General features: G+C 42.5%; 1 protein-coding gene across 2 annotated transcripts in view; it reads left to right on the forward strand.

Annotated features, from left to right (window-relative positions):
* The window catches only part of CHN2 (chimerin 2), a 338,897-nt gene that overhangs the window by 224,973 nt on the left and 96,838 nt on the right, over positions 1 to 17,086 (forward strand). The window lies entirely within an intron of this gene.

The raw sequence follows: 17,086 nt of genomic DNA on the forward strand, positions 1-17,086 counted from the left end.
GTTTAAGGCTGATCCAAGGGGTCACATTTCCATGGCTTCTGTGGTTGGGTCAAGAGTGGGCATGCAACAACTCATATCCCATAAAACCAATAAACTTGCACTGTGAGTTCCTGAAGAAGGCCCTTCTACCTTCTTTCTTCTGAGCTGGAGTCAACAGGAAGTAGAGTCTGGGTGGCTGAAGCCTTCTAACCATCACTTAGAGCCAGAGAAAGTGGAGCCGGGAAGTGAGGCGAAAGAAACTGAGTCCCAACCAAGGGAATGTTTCCGCGGAGTTTAGGTGTCTACTGTATTTGTAACCAGAAGCACTCTAACTCACACTGCCCCCACCCCCTCCTTCCACACGCTCATTCTGCACTCGCTGCTTGTTAGTGTTATTGAGAAAGCTCAGACAGTTAAACTCAGGGTCCACTTTAATACAATCATACTCACCATTCTTTCCCACGATGACATTAAATCAGAAAAAGGGGCATCTTGTGTTTACTGAAATGGGTAGGAATGTAGCACCTGGATTACCAGGTGGACATGAGAAATAACCCCCAAACCACCTCTGGGGTTCACCTCTCCTTCTCTTGGCCCCTGGCTCTGAAGAAGTGGATCTGTAGATTTCTTAATAAAGACATGCACTTAAATAAGATTATGGCAATCTGTTAAAGAGTCCTAGTGAACTCTGATGAACCAAATTGTTATCTGCTCATGGCTTTACCAAGAAACCTTTTTTTAACAGAATGGGAAGAAATGTGGCCCCATCTGTAGCATAGGATCTGGCCAAAGGGAGCCTGTATTGAATAGGAGACCTCCCAGGTTATCAGTAATACAGAAGATATGAATTGGAAACCTGCAGACCCTGAAGAAAGAAAGGTTGAAATTCCAGCCTGGAGTCTTTATGAATTAAAAGCTTAGCGTACAAGAATGCATAGGATTATTTCTAGACCAACCATGGAGAAAAAGAAGGATTTTTTCCTGGATAATTTCTACTGACATTAATGGAAGTGAGATTGTCAGAGCTACCTCTTAGGTGATTTGTGTCTGTTACCTCTGAAACAGGCTGCAGAACTGGCATTCCTCATTCCTCAACAATGAAATGTCTGGCTGGGTTTTATGACAACAGTTTATAAATGCCCTCATTGGTTTTGTCTCTCTTTACACATAATCACTTTGAAGTTTCCACAAAGTTAATAATTCACTTTGTACCTAGTCCCCATTTATGAAGCTAATGGTGTCTAACCATCAGAAGAATGAAGTTTACAAATACAGCTTTTATGGCTCTCATGTGATTCAGTGACTTAAAACAATTATTAAGGAGTCAAATGGCTGTCTTATGTAACGGATTCTTCCTTAATACTCAAATTGAAAGTCAGAAATAAGATACAGAAAGATCCCCAACATCCTTTAACAGAATAGGGCTAGTTATAATTTATCACAGTTTATATAAATCCCATGTAAAACAATTCATGATATAAAATAATTCTAATACTTGTAATCTTGAATGATTGTAGGAAATTTATACTTACCAGAAAAGAACTTTGAATTTATCAAGCATAGCATAAATTTTAATCCATTATAGAGCTATATGATTTCATTCAGCTTCATAACAGTCTTTAAGTTTTGAGTTCCTATGCTTTATCAATAAAAAAGAAAAAAAAAAAAAAAAAATATATATATATATATAAACCCCTAGTTGGGGAGGCCCAGGGATAGCCTCTAGGTCATAGCACTAGTAACTATTAATTAGAACCTGGGTTGGCTGACTTCAAGGCTGCTGTCCTGTCTAGTCTACACACTGACAAGGTAAATTATCTTGCTTTGTGTCTAATTTGAAAACTGCTAAACAAAGCACTATATTGGGAATTGTTTCCCTCTTTAGATGCCAGTCCTCCTGTCTCTCTGTGGTGTGATTCTAATCATCAGCTGCTCTGGACTAATTTGTTCTTAGGAAGAAATATGTCTGGCTAAGAGAGTTCCTTAAGAAGACAAGTGTTCATTACAGACAAATATGCCTACCTCTGTGATTTCTGAATGAAAATACCTCTGTGTCTCTTTAGCCTGAAGCTCTATAAATTTTAAAATGATTCGGCAATGTTGTCAAGCTCAATATGTGGACCTCCCCTAAATCCCATAGTGACAAGTATGAAATGCATGCTTCAGTAGCAAGCCAGCATCTCACACCTTCCAGCTGTGATGGAATAAATTGGAATGAGAGGAACTGAAGGCAGAGTTACCCTCATGGATGTGAGGAAGTACTGCCTGACCCCGTCCCCCCAGCTTTGAAGCACTGCCTGAACTGTGGGGTTGTAAAATGAGATACATAGAGTTTTTAATTTACTGGATTCTTTCTTCCTCCAGTAAATAAAGTGTAAAAATCAACCAGGTAACAAGAAAAGGAAGAAACACTAGCATTTATTGAGCTTCTATCATGTACAAGGTGCTGGAGAGGGTGTTTTGGGTTTCTGCCCTCATAATGGCTCCGGGCAGGAAGAACTGGGGCGATTAAAGTAACTTATTCATGACCACAGGCTTCCTAGGTGGCGCTAGTGGTAAAAAACCCACCTGCCAATGCAGGAGATGTAAGAGACCCTGGTTCGATCTCTGGGTTGAGAAGATCTCCTGGAGGAGGGCATGGCAGCCCACTCCAGTACTTCTGCCTGGAGAATCCCATGGACAGAGGGGCCTGGTGGGCTACAGTCCATAGGGTCACAAAGAGTCAGTCACAGCTGAAGTGACTTGACATGCACGCACGCATGTATTCATGACTACTCAGCTGGTGTGTGAGCCAGAACCCAACCCTTGGCTCTCTTGATGTGGAAGCCCCTTCAAGAGCTCCCTGCTACCTGAAAGTGAACTCAGGGGTGGTACACAGCGCCTGTGATGACTTTGTCCCCTTAGCCAGTCAGCCTGCACACATGTCTTTGCCCTCATCTACTTCGTCTTCCCAGCCTGGTCCATGAGGTGAGCACATGTGAACCATTAACATGTCCTGAGCATACCAGCTGACGTCATGCCCCTCAGCCTTTACTGAGTTTCCTCCAACTTTCTACAGTGCCACCTTACTCAGCCAGCCCCCGACCCTGACCCAGGGAACTCCACCTATCTTTGTGGATCAAGCTCAGGCATTTTCCTACTTACAAAGTCTCTTCCCATACCTCACCCAAGCCTTCTAGGACATGCTTTCCTTTGGCCACCTCACTATCACTTAGATATGACTCTGAATGCACTTAGTGTGCTGCACTGAAGAGTTTGCTTGTTTATTCATCCTTAATTATCTATAATCAATAACAAATAAATATTCACTGACCACCTAATCTGTCAAACACTGTTCTTCTCAAGGCTGACAAATCACAATTACAATGCCTAGCTCAGGATCACAAATGACATGAGCACAGTAAGTGAGCCCCTGGGTCTTTGCTTAAAAAAAAAAAAAAAACTAAGGGAGTGGCTCTTGCTTCTCTGGAGTTGTTTTGTGTGTGTGTGGTGGGGGCGGGGTGGGTCAAGACGGACGGGTCATGGTGGAGAGTTCTGACAGAATGTGGTCCACTGGAGAGGCGAATGGCAAACCACTCCAGTATTCTTGCCTTGAGAACCCCATGAACAGTATGAAAAGGCAAAAACATAGGACACTGAAAGATGAACTCCCCAGGTCAGTAGGTGCCCAATATGCTACGGAGATTAGTGGAGAAATAACTCCAGAAAGAATGAAAAGATGGAGCCAAAGCAAAAACAACACCCAGTTTTGGATGTGACTGGTGATAGAAGGAAGGTCCGATGCTGTGAAGAGCAATATTGCATTGGAACCTGGAATGTTAGGTCCATGAATCAAGGCAAATTGGAAGTGGTCAAACAGGAGATGGCAAGAGTGAACATCGACATTTTAGGAATCAGTGAACTAAAATGGACTGGAATGGGTGAATTTAACTCAGATGACCATTATATCTACTACTGTGGGCAAGAATCCCTTAGAAGAAATGGAGTAGCAATCATAGTCAACAAAAGAGTCTGAAATGCAGTACTTGGATGCAATCTCAAAAACGACAGAATGATCTCTGTTTGTTTCCAAGGAAAACCATTCAATATCATGGTAATCCAAGTCTATGCTCTGACCAGTAATTCTGAAGAAGCTGAAGTTGAACAGTTCTATGAAGACCTACAAGACCTTCTAGAACTATCACCCAAAGAAAATGTCCTTTTCATTATAGGGGTCTGGAATGTAAAAGTAGGAAGTCAAGAAACACCTGGAGTAACAGGCAAATCTGACCTTGGAGTACAGAATGAAGCAAGGCAAGGACTAATAGAGTTTTGCCAAGAGAATGCACTGGTCATAGCAAACACCCTCTTCCAACAACACAAGAGAAGACTGTACACATGGACATCACCAGATGGTCAATACTGAAATCAGATTGATTATATTCTTTGCAGCCAAATATGGAGAAGTTCTATACAGTCAGCAAAAATAAGACCAGGAGCTGACTGTTGTTCAGATCATGAACTCCTTATTGCCAAATTCAGACTTAAATTGAAGAATGTAGGGAAAACCACTAGATCATTCAGGTATGACCTAACTCAAATCCCTTATGATTATACAGTGGAAGTGACAAATAGATTTAAGGGATTAGATCTGATAGAGTGCCTGATGAACTATGGATGGAGGTTCATGACATTGTACAGGTGACAGGGATCAAGACCATCCCCAGAAAAAGAAATGCAAAAAAGCAAAATGGCTGTCTGCGGAAGCCTTACAAATAGCTCTGAAAAGAAGAGGAGTGAAAGGCAAAGGAGAAAAGGAAAGATACACCCATTTGAATGCAGAGTTCCAAAGAATAGCAAGGAGAGATAAGAAAGCCTTCCCCAGTGATCAGTGCAAAGAAATAGAGGAAAAAAACAGAATGGGAAAGACTAGAGATCTCTTCAAGAAAATTAGAGATACCAAGGGAACATTTCATGCAAAGATGGGCACAATAAAGGACAGAAATGGTATGGATCTAACAGAAGCAGAAGATGTTAAGAAGAGGTGGCAAGAATACACAGAAGAACTGTACAAAAAAGATCTTCACGACCCAGATAATCATGATGGTGTAATCACTCACCCAGAGCCAGAGATCCTGGAATGTAAAGTCAAGTGGACCTTAGAAAGCATCACTATGAACAAAGCTAGTGGAGGTGATGGAATTCCAGTTGAGCTATTTCAAATTCTGAAAGATGATGCTGTGAAAGTGTTGCACTCAATATGCCAGCAGATTTGGAAAACTCAGCAGTGGCCACAGGACTGGAAAAGGTCAGTTTTCATTCCAATCCCCAAAAAAGGCATTGCCAAAGAATGCTCAAACTACCACACAACTGGACTCATCTTTCATACTAGTAAAGTAATGCTCAAAATTCTCCAAGCCAGGCTTCAACAGTACGTGAACCGTGAACTTCCAGATGTTCAAGCTGGTTTTATAAAAGGCAGACGAACCAGAGATCAAATTGCCAACATCTGTTGGATTATCAAAAAAGCAAGAGAGTTCCAGAAAAACGTCTACTTCTGTTTTATCAACTATGCCAAAGCCTTTGACTGTGTGGATCACAGCAGACTGTGGAAATTCTTAAAGAGATGCGAATACCATACCACCTGACCTGCCTCTTAAGAAATTTGTATGCAGATCAGGAAGCAACAGTTAGAACCGGACTTGAAACAACAGATTGGTTCCAAATTGGGAAAGGAGTATGTCAAGGCTGTATATTGTCACCCTGCTTATTTAACTTATATGCAGAGTACATCATGAGAAACGCTGGACTGGATGAAGCACAAGCTGAAATTGAGATTTCTGGGAGAAATATCAATAACCTCAGATATGCAGATGACACCACACTTATGGGAGAAAGCAAAGAACTAAAGAGCCTCTTGATGAAAGTGAAAGAGGAGAGTGAAAAAGTGAAATATTCAGAAAACGAAGATCATGGCATTTGGTCCCATCACTTCATGGCAAATAGATGGGGAAACAGTGGGAACAGTGTCAGACTATTTTTTTGGGCTCCAAAATCACTGCAGATGGTGACTGCAGCCATGAAATTAAAAGACGCTTACTCCTTGGAAGAAAAGTTATGAACAACCTAGACAGCATATTAAATGCAGAGACATTACTTTGCCAACAAAGGTCCATCTAGTCAAAGCTATGGTTTTTCCAGTAGTCATGTATGGATGTGAGAGCTGGACTATAAAGAAAGCTGAGTGCCAAAGAATTGATGCTTTTGAACTGTGATGTTGGAGAAGACTCTTGAGAGTCCCCTTGGACTGCAAGGAGATCCAACCAGTCCATCCTAAAGGAAATCAGTCCTGAATATTCATTGGAAGGACTGTAGTTGAAGCTGAAACTCCAGTACTTTGGCCAGCTGATGCAAAGAGCTGACTCATTTGAAAAAACCCTGATGCTGGGAAAGATTGAAGGTGGGAAGAGAAGGGGATGACAGAGGATGAGATGGCTGGATGGCATCACCGACTGAATGGACGTGAGTTTGAGTGATCACGGGGTGATGGACAGGGAGGCCTGGTGTGCTGCAGTCCTTGGAGTCGCAAAGAGTCGGACATTACTGAATGACTGAACTGACCTGGGGGGGTGGGTGCAAGGGCATGCTGTGCAGCATATGGGATCTTAGTTCCTCAACCAGAGCTCAAACCCTTGCTCTCCCTGCATTGGAAGCATGGAGTCTTAACTACTGGACCATCAGAGAAATCCCAAGACTCTTACTCTCTTAAGTGGATCTCTTGAGCAGCTCCAGCCTTGGTTTATGAGCTGATACACTTCCCTTTCTTTTTGTTCTAGTGCTGGTTTGGGTAGAATTTCTGTTTTATACAGTCAAAGAGTTTTAATGGAATCACAAGGCAAGAGGCCCATGCCTGGTAGAAAAGGATCTTCCAGAAAAGGGAGATGTGTGGGCAGAACCTGGTAACAGGGTTGCAAACAGCAGGCTCCCAGGAGACAAGAGGGTCAGGGAGGGGAGGGGAGGCTGCTGAGACGGCTGAGCTGGAGAAGGGCCATGGGGCTTCCAGAGATACAAGCTTTAGAAAGGTGAGTTGATGCCAGCACAGAAGGTGGACTGGATGGAGGGAGACGAGGGCAGTGTAGGAGGCAGACGCGGTAACATTTGCGTCTACGTTTTCAGTTTCAGAAGCCATGTTTTTGTTTAGTCGCTATGTCATGTCCATGTTTGCAACCTCACTCAACTGTAGCCCGCCAGGCTCCTCTGTCCATGGGATTTCCCAGGTAAGAATACTGGAGCGGGTTGCCATTTCCATCTCCAGGGGATCTTCCTGATCCACGGATCGAACCCGCATCTCCTGCATCTCCTGCATTGCCATTGGATCCTTTATGGCTGAGCCACCGGGAAAGCCCTCCCAGAAGCCAATAGCTGTTGGCAAACTTTTTAAAGTTCACCTTTTCCATTTTTTAAGTGATGACGCTATTACTAAAGCTAGTTATCATCCTACTCTTCCCAGTTACAGAAAGTGCAAGTTTGGTGAGTGATTTTTCACAAGGTTTTCAATGTTGGGATGCAAGGGGGAGACTAGAAGCCCAGTGCTGCCCTTCTGTGCAGGAACTGGATCCGACTGAGCTGCATCAGCCCAGAGGGCTAATCTGTCCAGGACATGACCTTCTCTTCCCCAAAGCCCTCTCTCAAGGTCCTTTAAAGAGACACTCAGAATAAGTGCCTGTTAAATTAATGTGTTTGTATTCTTCCCTCATCCCCTCCCACACCAATAAAGAAAGCAATCAAATGCCTGCCTTTCTTAAAAAAGCTGTGGCCTTGAAAAATAATCAATGTTGAATTTGGTGAGAAAATAAAATACTTATTAACTTGGACTTCACAAATCCTAACCTCTAACATCTACAAAAAAATTTACCTACTAATTAAATAGTTTAGAGGATATTAAAATGTAAATGCTTATTATTTAAGAGAGCAAAGGTTTTCTTCCAATTTGATGAGTGTGTAACAGCTCAGAATGGGATAGTAAGAGGTCAGCAATGTTTTGGCTGCTAATCACATTTTCTCTAGTCCAGTGTTTCTCAAATTTTAGCATACATGAGAATAGTCTGGAATGTTTGTTTACACAGATTTTAAGACCCCCTCCATCACTGATGATGCGGTAGGTATGGGCTGAGGTCTGGCTTCCCAGAAAATGCAGAAACTGCTGATCCAGGGACCACACTTTGGAACCACAGATCTAGTCAGTAGAGTGTGTGTGTGAGTGCTAAATGGTTTCAGTCGTGTCTGACTCTGCAACCCTATGGACTGTAGCCCACCAGGCTCCTCTGTCCATGGGATTCTCCAGGCAAGAATACTGGAAAGGGTTGTCATGCCCTCCTCCAGGGGATCTTCCCGACCTAGGGATTGAACCATGTCTCTTTCATCTCCTGCATTGGCAGGTGGGTTCTTCACCACTAGCACCACCTGGGAAGCCCAGGCAGTGGAGTAGGACTGTTATTAATTGTATAAGCTTACTCTGCTGCTGCTGCTGCTAAGTCGCTTCAGTTTGGTAAGTAATATATATAATCATTATATATTACATATAGAACAGATATTCTTGATTGTATCTATTATTTATCAACTATTATTTTCCATAGTTTCAGAATTAATAATATATACAAGTATTATATGTTGCTATATATAGTACATTAATATAATATAATTAATAATATATTAATATATAACAATATATTATTATATATTGTTTTTTTTTCTTTTTTTTAATTTTAATTTTTATTTTATTTTATTTAACTTTACAATATTGCATTGGTTTTTCCATATATCAAAATGAATCTGCCCCAGGTATACATGTGTTCCCCATCCTGAACCCTCCTCCCTCCTCCCTCCCCATACCCTCCCTCTGGGTCCTCCCAGTGCACCAGCCCCAAGCATCCAGTATCGTGCATCGAACCTGGACTGGCGACTCATTTCATATATGATATTATATATATTTCAATGCCATTCTCCCAAATCATCCCACCCTCTCCCTCTCCCACAGAGTCCCAAAGACTGTTCTATACATCAGTGTATATATTGTTATTTATATATAATACACAAATATTATATGAAGAATATATTAACAATATAGACTACAATATATGAAGAGTACATTTCTATATTATGTATCACATATATATTTATGTATTATATATTACACACATATAATTATATCTATTATTAATAAACTATTAATATTTTCCCCTAGTTCCAGAGTTGCCTTATATAACTATCATGTATATTACATTATTCTGTTATAAATGCTAGTATATACAATATATATTATGTATAATATAAATTGTGTGTTATGTGTTAATATCTTTATATAGTAGATATAATGTAATTATTGCATATTATAATATGTACTGTGAGTATAACTGGGCTTCCCAGGTGGCGCAGTGGTAAAGAGTCTGCCTGCCAATGCAGGAGATGCAGGAGGTGCAGGTTGGATCCCTGGGTCAGGAAGATCCCCTGGAGGAGGAAATGGCAACCCACCCCAGTATTCTTGCCTGGAACATTCCACGGACAAAGGAGCTTGGCATGTTACAGTCCATGGGGTCCAAAAGATTGGACACAGCTGAGCAGCTGAACACACACGTGTATAATTGTGTGTGTGTGTGTGTGTGTGTGTGTATAAAATTCCCAGCATTTTTATACCTACTTTCCTAGAATATAATCAAACTGCATCTCAGGTGTTCTCTGAATAGTCAGTGCCTTATTTCCCACAAAGCTGATTCTCAACAGAGGCAAGGACTGTCAAACTCTCCTCGGGGCTCTCCCGAGCCCTCCTTTCCTGCCTTGTCCCCACCCCGTATGTCTCACCTGCACCTTTTTAGAGCCCGGCTGTGTGCTGCTGCGCCTTGTTTCAGGCTGGTCTCCCCTGCTAGTTAGGAGCCACTCATGGTCCAGGTCAATGTCTTACTCCATTTTGTGCTCTCACAGGACTGACAGCCAAGGGACTTGTTCTTAAAAGATGATCAATGTTTGCTGAGAGGTGAAAGGAAGCAAGCAAGGAAGGATAGAAGGAAGGAATTTTCCAAGTTGACCATTTGCCTGTGAAACATCCTTACTGTAACTTTCAAAACTAGGGAAGATCCACTAGGTAGAAAACCTAGGAATTGTTTAGGTTAAACCATATGAAACTGTTGATTTTTGAGTTTTAGCCACAAGAAGGGCAGTTTCATGTGGCTCAAACTAATATCTATTTAATAAGAGTGCTTTTGAACCATGGTAAATATAAGACAGTAAGATGCTGGTGGACTGAAGACCTGAATTCTGAAGAGCCGCACAGGATAATATCGGAGTAATAATACAGGTTTGGCACTAGGTGGCAGGTTTTTTAAATTTTCTAAGTGATAACTATTACTCCACTTGTGTGTGTGTGTGTATGTGTGTGTTTGTGAATGTAAAAACGATATTCAGGGGCAGACACTTTGAGGGTTTGCTGGTTACTTGTTAGCTAGCTAGTTTGAAATAAGCACCCCTGTTCTCTAGCCAGCCCCGTGTTCTGAACCTACCACCAGATTAACACTCAATATAGGAGAGCAGATGGATCCTGTATCTTTCTTGTACTTTCAGCAAAGGTCAGCTGGGTTCCTGTCTCTTGCACAGGAATCATTCTGCCACAGCCAAGTCTGTACTGCTGGGCTGTTCAGGAGATCCTCTGTCCGTTCAAGGGCAGACCCCTTGCCTTCCTGCTTTGAGGCTATTTTACTGCCTCTGAGACAGGTCACCAGAGAGAAGAAGGCTCTGGAAGGACGTGAAAATCAAAGTAGAGCTGGTAATAGGTTTTGTGCACAGAGGAAGTTGAAGCTGTCGGTTTCAAATAACTGAGCTTCATGTCGTCATGCTCCTGTCACCCTAACCACACAGAAGAGCAGTGACTTTGGGGACACCAGAAGCTCCTAATGACCATGCCTTCTGCAGCTTTATTTCCTCCAAAGTGGAGGGTGGTCCAGTGACTTACTTTGGCAGAGACATTTTCGCTCAGAAGATGAACCGAAAAATCAGAAATAACTGTGGAAAAAGCTCAGAGAGGTGTATGGTTAGCATACATGGTTAGCATGTATGCAAGCACCTACAAAGGCAGGTACTTGCCTGTGCAAGTGAAGCACTTGGAAGGTGCTGGAGAAGGTCACCGAGGGGGTCTGATTCCCGGCCCCTGGTTTGTATGAGAGCAGTCCTGGTCCTTACCATGGCTGCGTTAAAAAGAACACAGATCCTTGAAAATCAGCCAGCATTCTGATCTTTTCTTTCGGGGGGATGACCTAAAGGACTTTGGGAAAGTCAACAGCTTTTACAATTAAAATGCTGTCAGAGAGGCAGAACACAGAACTTGCAGTCAAATGTTCGGTGACTGTTAACATGGTGACTACTGAACAGAGATGAATATTTACTCCACATGTGGACATAAAATTCCTCACTGTGACAGAAAAATGTGTAGAGTTCTCCTTTGAAATATCTATACTCAATTTTAAAAAATTTTAATTGGAGGATAATTGCTTTACAATGTTGTATTGGTTTCTAACATACAATAACATGAATCAGCCAGTAAAGAATCTCAGATGGTAAAGAATCTAAATAAATAAACACACACACACACACACACACATATATATATATACCCTCCCTCTTGAGCCTCCATCTCCACTGCACCCCCATCCCAGGCCTCTAGGTCATCACAGAGCTCCAGGCTGGGCTCTGTGTTATTTAGCAGCTTCCCACTAGCTATCTCTTTTACACAAGGCAATGGCACCCCACTCCAGTACTCTTGCCTGGAAAATCCCATGGAGGGAGGAGCCTGAAAGGCTGCAGTCCATGGGGTCGCTGAGGGTTGGACACGACTGAGCGACTTCACTTTTACTTTTCACTTTCATGTATTGGAGAAGGCAATGGCAACCCACTCCGGTGTTCTTGCCTGGAGAATCCCAGGGATGGGGGAGCCTGGTGGGCTGCCATCTATGGGGTCGCACAGAGTCGGATACGACTGAAGCAACTTAGCAGCAGCAGCAGCAGTTAAATTTTAAGTCAGCAAGTATTAAAGATCAAAGTTCATATACTATCTGTAGTAGTTTCCCAAGTGAGGGATTTTTAAGTGCTTTTCTCTTAGAGGGATATGTTTTGTTAGTTTTATTTTAAGCATGATTTTAACCCTTGCTGTTATTGATCCATTTTTAAAAGAATGATGGAGGTGCAGTTGAGAGCAGGGGCTGGGGACCACACTGCCCTCTGGTCAGCTCTGTGGCCTGGGGCACATCATTTATCATCTTTCAGCCTGAGGGTCTTAAGTAACCCAGTGTCAGTAAAGTATATTGTGGGACAGCAGCTGCCACCTGCCAGGTGAGCTATGAATTCCAGCCACTGGTATACAGCTGGTTTAGAAAGCAGTTCCAGAACCTTAGTAAAATATGGAGTTTTACTTGAAGTAGAAGTTGCTCAGTCATGTCTCTTTGTGACCCCATGGACTATACAGTCCATGGAATTCTCCAGGCCAGAATACTGGAGTGGGTAGCCTTTCCCTTCTCCAGGGGATCTTCCCAACCCAGGGATCGAACTGGAGTCCTTTAGTGAGTGATATTTCCTATGTGGTTCAGATCAAATTTTAAAGTCATTTCCATGTCTCATAGCCCATCTCTCTGGCTGTTGCTATAATATGACTGTCTCTTCATTTCTAGAGGAATAGCCTCAGCTGATTTTCCTCCAATAATTAAAAAATATATATATACCAACAGGGACATAAAGTTACTGATGTTTTCTTTCTTTATTATATGTATTTATTTATTTGGCTGTGCCAGTTCTTAGTTAAAGCTTGAGGAACCTTCAGTCTTCGTTGTGGCATGGGGAATCTCTAGTTGCAGCATGTGGGATCTAGTTCCCTGATCAGGAATCAAACCCGGGCCCCCTGCATTGAGAGCATAGTGTCTTAGCCACTGGACTACTAGAGAAGACCTCTGATGTTTTCAAAAAGGAATATTTATTTAGAAAAACCAAACACATAGCAAATTGCTTGCTTTATAAACATAAACCCCTGGGAATCATATATGTTTCTATGAGATGTTAAGGCTATCATTACCTGTGGTCAAGTCATGTTTGTATTTTACAAAGATAAACAGGTTTCTTTTGCGCTGTACTTCTCAGTGGGGTCATATAAGAATCTCCATGAGGAATTAGGGATGAGTGGTTCCCACTGTATTTGTCCATCGAACCCTTTCAGTGCTGAGCATCCCTTCAGATTGATGTTCTGAGAACACACGTGGAAAAAGTGGGACCAAAGGAAATGGAAAATAGAGGGAAGGTCTCCTCGTTCAAGGATCTGCTTTGTAACTTGCACTGTTGTGGTTCTTTTTATATATTTTTATATTTATATGATTTTTATATATTTTATATATTTGCCTTGTTAATTCCACTTCCTCCTTCAGTCCGCTCCAGGCCATGTTCTTGACTGTGCCTGTCCATATGAGGCCCTAGCATAAACATAATGGAAAAGACCTTGGGACTGAACTAAGAGCTCCAAGGGAACGCCTATGTTCTCTGAATTACAGGACTTCACAGGACTCACAGTGGAGAGAAGAGGGCAGTGACACTGGCATTGATTTCATGCTTATTAGATATCACTTCAGGGATGGCCCCACTGTAAGAGTTATCTCACTTGATAATTGATTGGTGCTTGATGGCTCAGTGGGTAAAGATTCTGCCTGCAGTGCAGGAGATACAGGAGATGTGGGTTCAGTCCTTGGGTTGAGAAGATCCCCTGGAGGAGGGCATGACAACTCTCTCCAGTATTCTTGTCTGGAGAATCCGATGGACAGAGGAGCCTGGTGGGCTACAGTCCAAAGGGTTGCAAAGAGTCAGACATGACTGACCATGTTACTTAGCTTAGCTTATAATGTACCGCCCACTTCCCCAGCCCTGAGTGGGCTACTGGCAGAAGCCTTCTGCTGAAGAAAGGGGCTTTTGCCCAAAGCCACATCTTCCTTATTAGAAGCAGTCCACATCCAATGACCAGGTAACACAGAGGCATAAAATCTCAGCTCATTGCCCCAGTTCAGGACAACTGTCAGGACCAGCCGTGCTTCAGAACTCCCTGGGTTGGCTGAGGCCTTTGTCAAGATTGCATCATAGCAGCAACATCTCCCCTGCCCAGTCCTGCTTCCTTTCCTTCTCCGTAGGCATTGATTCTGAAAGTGCCCCCTAATAAACTTCCTGCACCTTGTGCTCACCTTGGAGTCTGCTTCTCAGGGAACTTGACCCATGATAATCTCACAGGGAGTATGAAATCTCCGGCTACAGACTAGAGGTGGATAGTAACCACTCTATCTTCTTTTTAACTTCTGTCTCAAGCTTCCATGCTGCCTAATAGTGGTATCTTAGTCTTTGTCAGTTCAGGGATTCCCCTTCCCTCTTCTTCTGAGTTACACCCTTCCCATGGGACTTCAGGAGTTACCACCTCTCTGTGCCAGCATCCATGAGACACTGTGTTCTATCCGCTCCCTGGTTTCTGGTCCATACCCCATTTGCAGCTACCTGCTTCTTAGCTCAACCCCCAAGTCTCTCCCTCTGGCCCCTTCTCAGTGCAGGTCCTTGTGTCTGCTGCATGGGAGAGGCCGTTCTCTCACCTCTTACCCATGCTCAGCTACTTTGAGATACCATGAAACTGCTGAATCTTCTGTTACAGACATAATTTCCTTACTTCAAAAAGAAAAAGTGCCATGTGGTTAACGTTCCATTGCTTAGCACTAAAGGTTCTGTTCAAAGTAAACCATTTAGAGTTGTGCAGAATGTCCTGAAGAAGCAATTATTTTTTGGTGTCCTTGGCTGTAAAAAGGCCATCACATATGTTCTCCTTCTGCAGGAATAGATTTTAAATTAGCTCCATGCAGTCGCCCATGTTCTGTTAACATATATCTATTGAGCATCTTCCGTTTGCTGGATGTTCTTTGAGACTCTGAGGACACAGTAGTAAACAAACACAGGAAAGGCCTATGGTTTCAGAGGGTTTAGAATCTGCCTCCCTGGGCTTTCTTGGCAGGCATTTGGTCCCCACTAAGCCAAGACTTCTTCAGAAGTGATTTCAACATTGAGGGTGACCAGTGAGATGGCGTTTGTCCCTGTTTCCCGTGTCATGGTTTTGTGGGATCTCACACTCCATGGCCCCCTCCCAAGGGGACATCAATGCTCCCTCTGCTCACTTGATTGTCACAACTGATGTCTCTGTAAGGAGTCAGCGGCTTACACAGAATATCTCCATGAACTAGCAGTACACAGGCCACATCTGGCTGACAGACGTGTTTTGACTGGTTTCCACATTGTTTTTAAAAAGTTCTAACTCTGGAGATTTTATAAACAAACTCACATTTCTGTTTTCTTTTTAAAAAATTCAGAATATCTAGTAGTTTGAGATTTACAGCCTCACCAGGCTTCTCTGTCCATGGGATTCTCCAGGCAAGAATACTTGAATAGGTTGCCGTTTCCTCTTCCAAAGGATCCTTCCTACCCAGGGATCAAACCTGCATCTCCTGCATTAGCAGGTGAATTCTTTACTACTTGAGCCACCTGGGAAACCCCTCATGTAGCAATAAACCTAGAAAGTTAGAAGCCACCCCCACTCTCATGGGGCAGATGCTTTGCCGTTTATTACAGTTAGGTCATCCAGCCAACTTCTCTCTTCTACTTTCCCTCCCTGGCCTCTGGAGGCCTATCCCTGCAGGATTTTATCTTTACATTAACCAAGACTAACAAAGCTGTTTCCTGGGCCTTATTGTATTGTCCCCACATAGTATAGTATTTACCTGACTGTGCTTTGGCATAATGTTTTCTACCCCATGGTGACTCAGATGGTAAAGAATCTGCCTGCAGTGTAGGAGACCCTGGTTCAATCTCTGGGTTGGGAATATCCCCTGGAGAAGGGAATGGCAACCCACTCCAGTATTCTTGCCTAGAGGATTCCATGGACAGTGGAACCAGGTGGGCTATATATAGTCCATGGGGTCTCAAATAGTCAACTGAGCAACTATCACATTCACTTTTTTCACCTTTATTAAGCAATTGTATAAAAAACAGTCATAGGACACTCAGTATTACTTGTGATGTGGTACACCACATCATACTTTATAACAACATCTATGGCAGTCATTGGTTCTCTTCGTGAGATACTGGTTGTTCATGTCTTTTCTGGGCAATACTAGAATGCACAACTTGGTCCCCATGTGGTTGGGTGGATAGGAAATAATGCATAGGATTTAATCTGTGATGCAAATACATTATTTCCAGGCCCTGGCATGATCTGCCAGTGCAAGATCCTCCAGACATTTTCCTCCAGCCGTGACAACCAGGATGCACCCAAGATGATATCTGCTGTCAGCCTGTGTCCCAGAAAGAGGAGGCATGGAGCAGAGTCCCCAGCCAAACAACAGAGACTGCGTAGCATGAGTGAGAAATAGATCTTTGTTCACCCAAGTAACTGAGATTTGAGGAATTTTTTTTAATTACTGCAACAGACCCTAGCTTATAAAAGAGATTTCTCTTAGAGAACTAGAAATAATCTTCTTCTCAGAAACTAGTTTCCCTTATCTTAAGGACTGTAAGAATCTTCTTTAGCATCTAGGAGTCTCAAAATCATCTCTTACTGAAGTATAGGACCTTGTGATATTTGGTGGATATTCTAAATTTTCCCCTAACTCAATATTTTTTAAATATCTTATTTTAAAGAGGCTTTTTTAAAAAGAAAGAGCAAGATATAAAAATAAACAAATAATTATATCCACAGAAAAGAAAGAAAGTGAAAGAAAGAAAAATGAAGTCGCTCAGTTGTGTCCGACTCTTTGCGACCCCATGGACGGTAGCCTACCAGGATCCTCTGTCCATGGGATTTTCCAGGCAAGAGTACTGGAGTGGGTTGCTGAGGTTACTTTCAAATATATGTATGTGTCTGTTGGGAAAAAAAAAATTTTAATCCCTTAAAAAATATAAAACCTGAGAATTTGCTACACACATTTTACAGGTTCTGTGGTGAGTGTGGTGTTTAATTCCAGGACTTTCTAAGATATAAAAGTAGATTGTGAGAGAGGTTAGTAGAGTACATGAAACATGTCAC

Source organism: Bos grunniens, chromosome 4 (genome assembly GCF_055505025.1).
Source record: "Bos grunniens cultivar Pamir isolate PY7600 chromosome 4, Bosgru_T2T1.0, whole genome shotgun sequence".
Taxonomy (NCBI): Eukaryota; Metazoa; Chordata; class Mammalia; order Artiodactyla; family Bovidae; genus Bos; species Bos grunniens.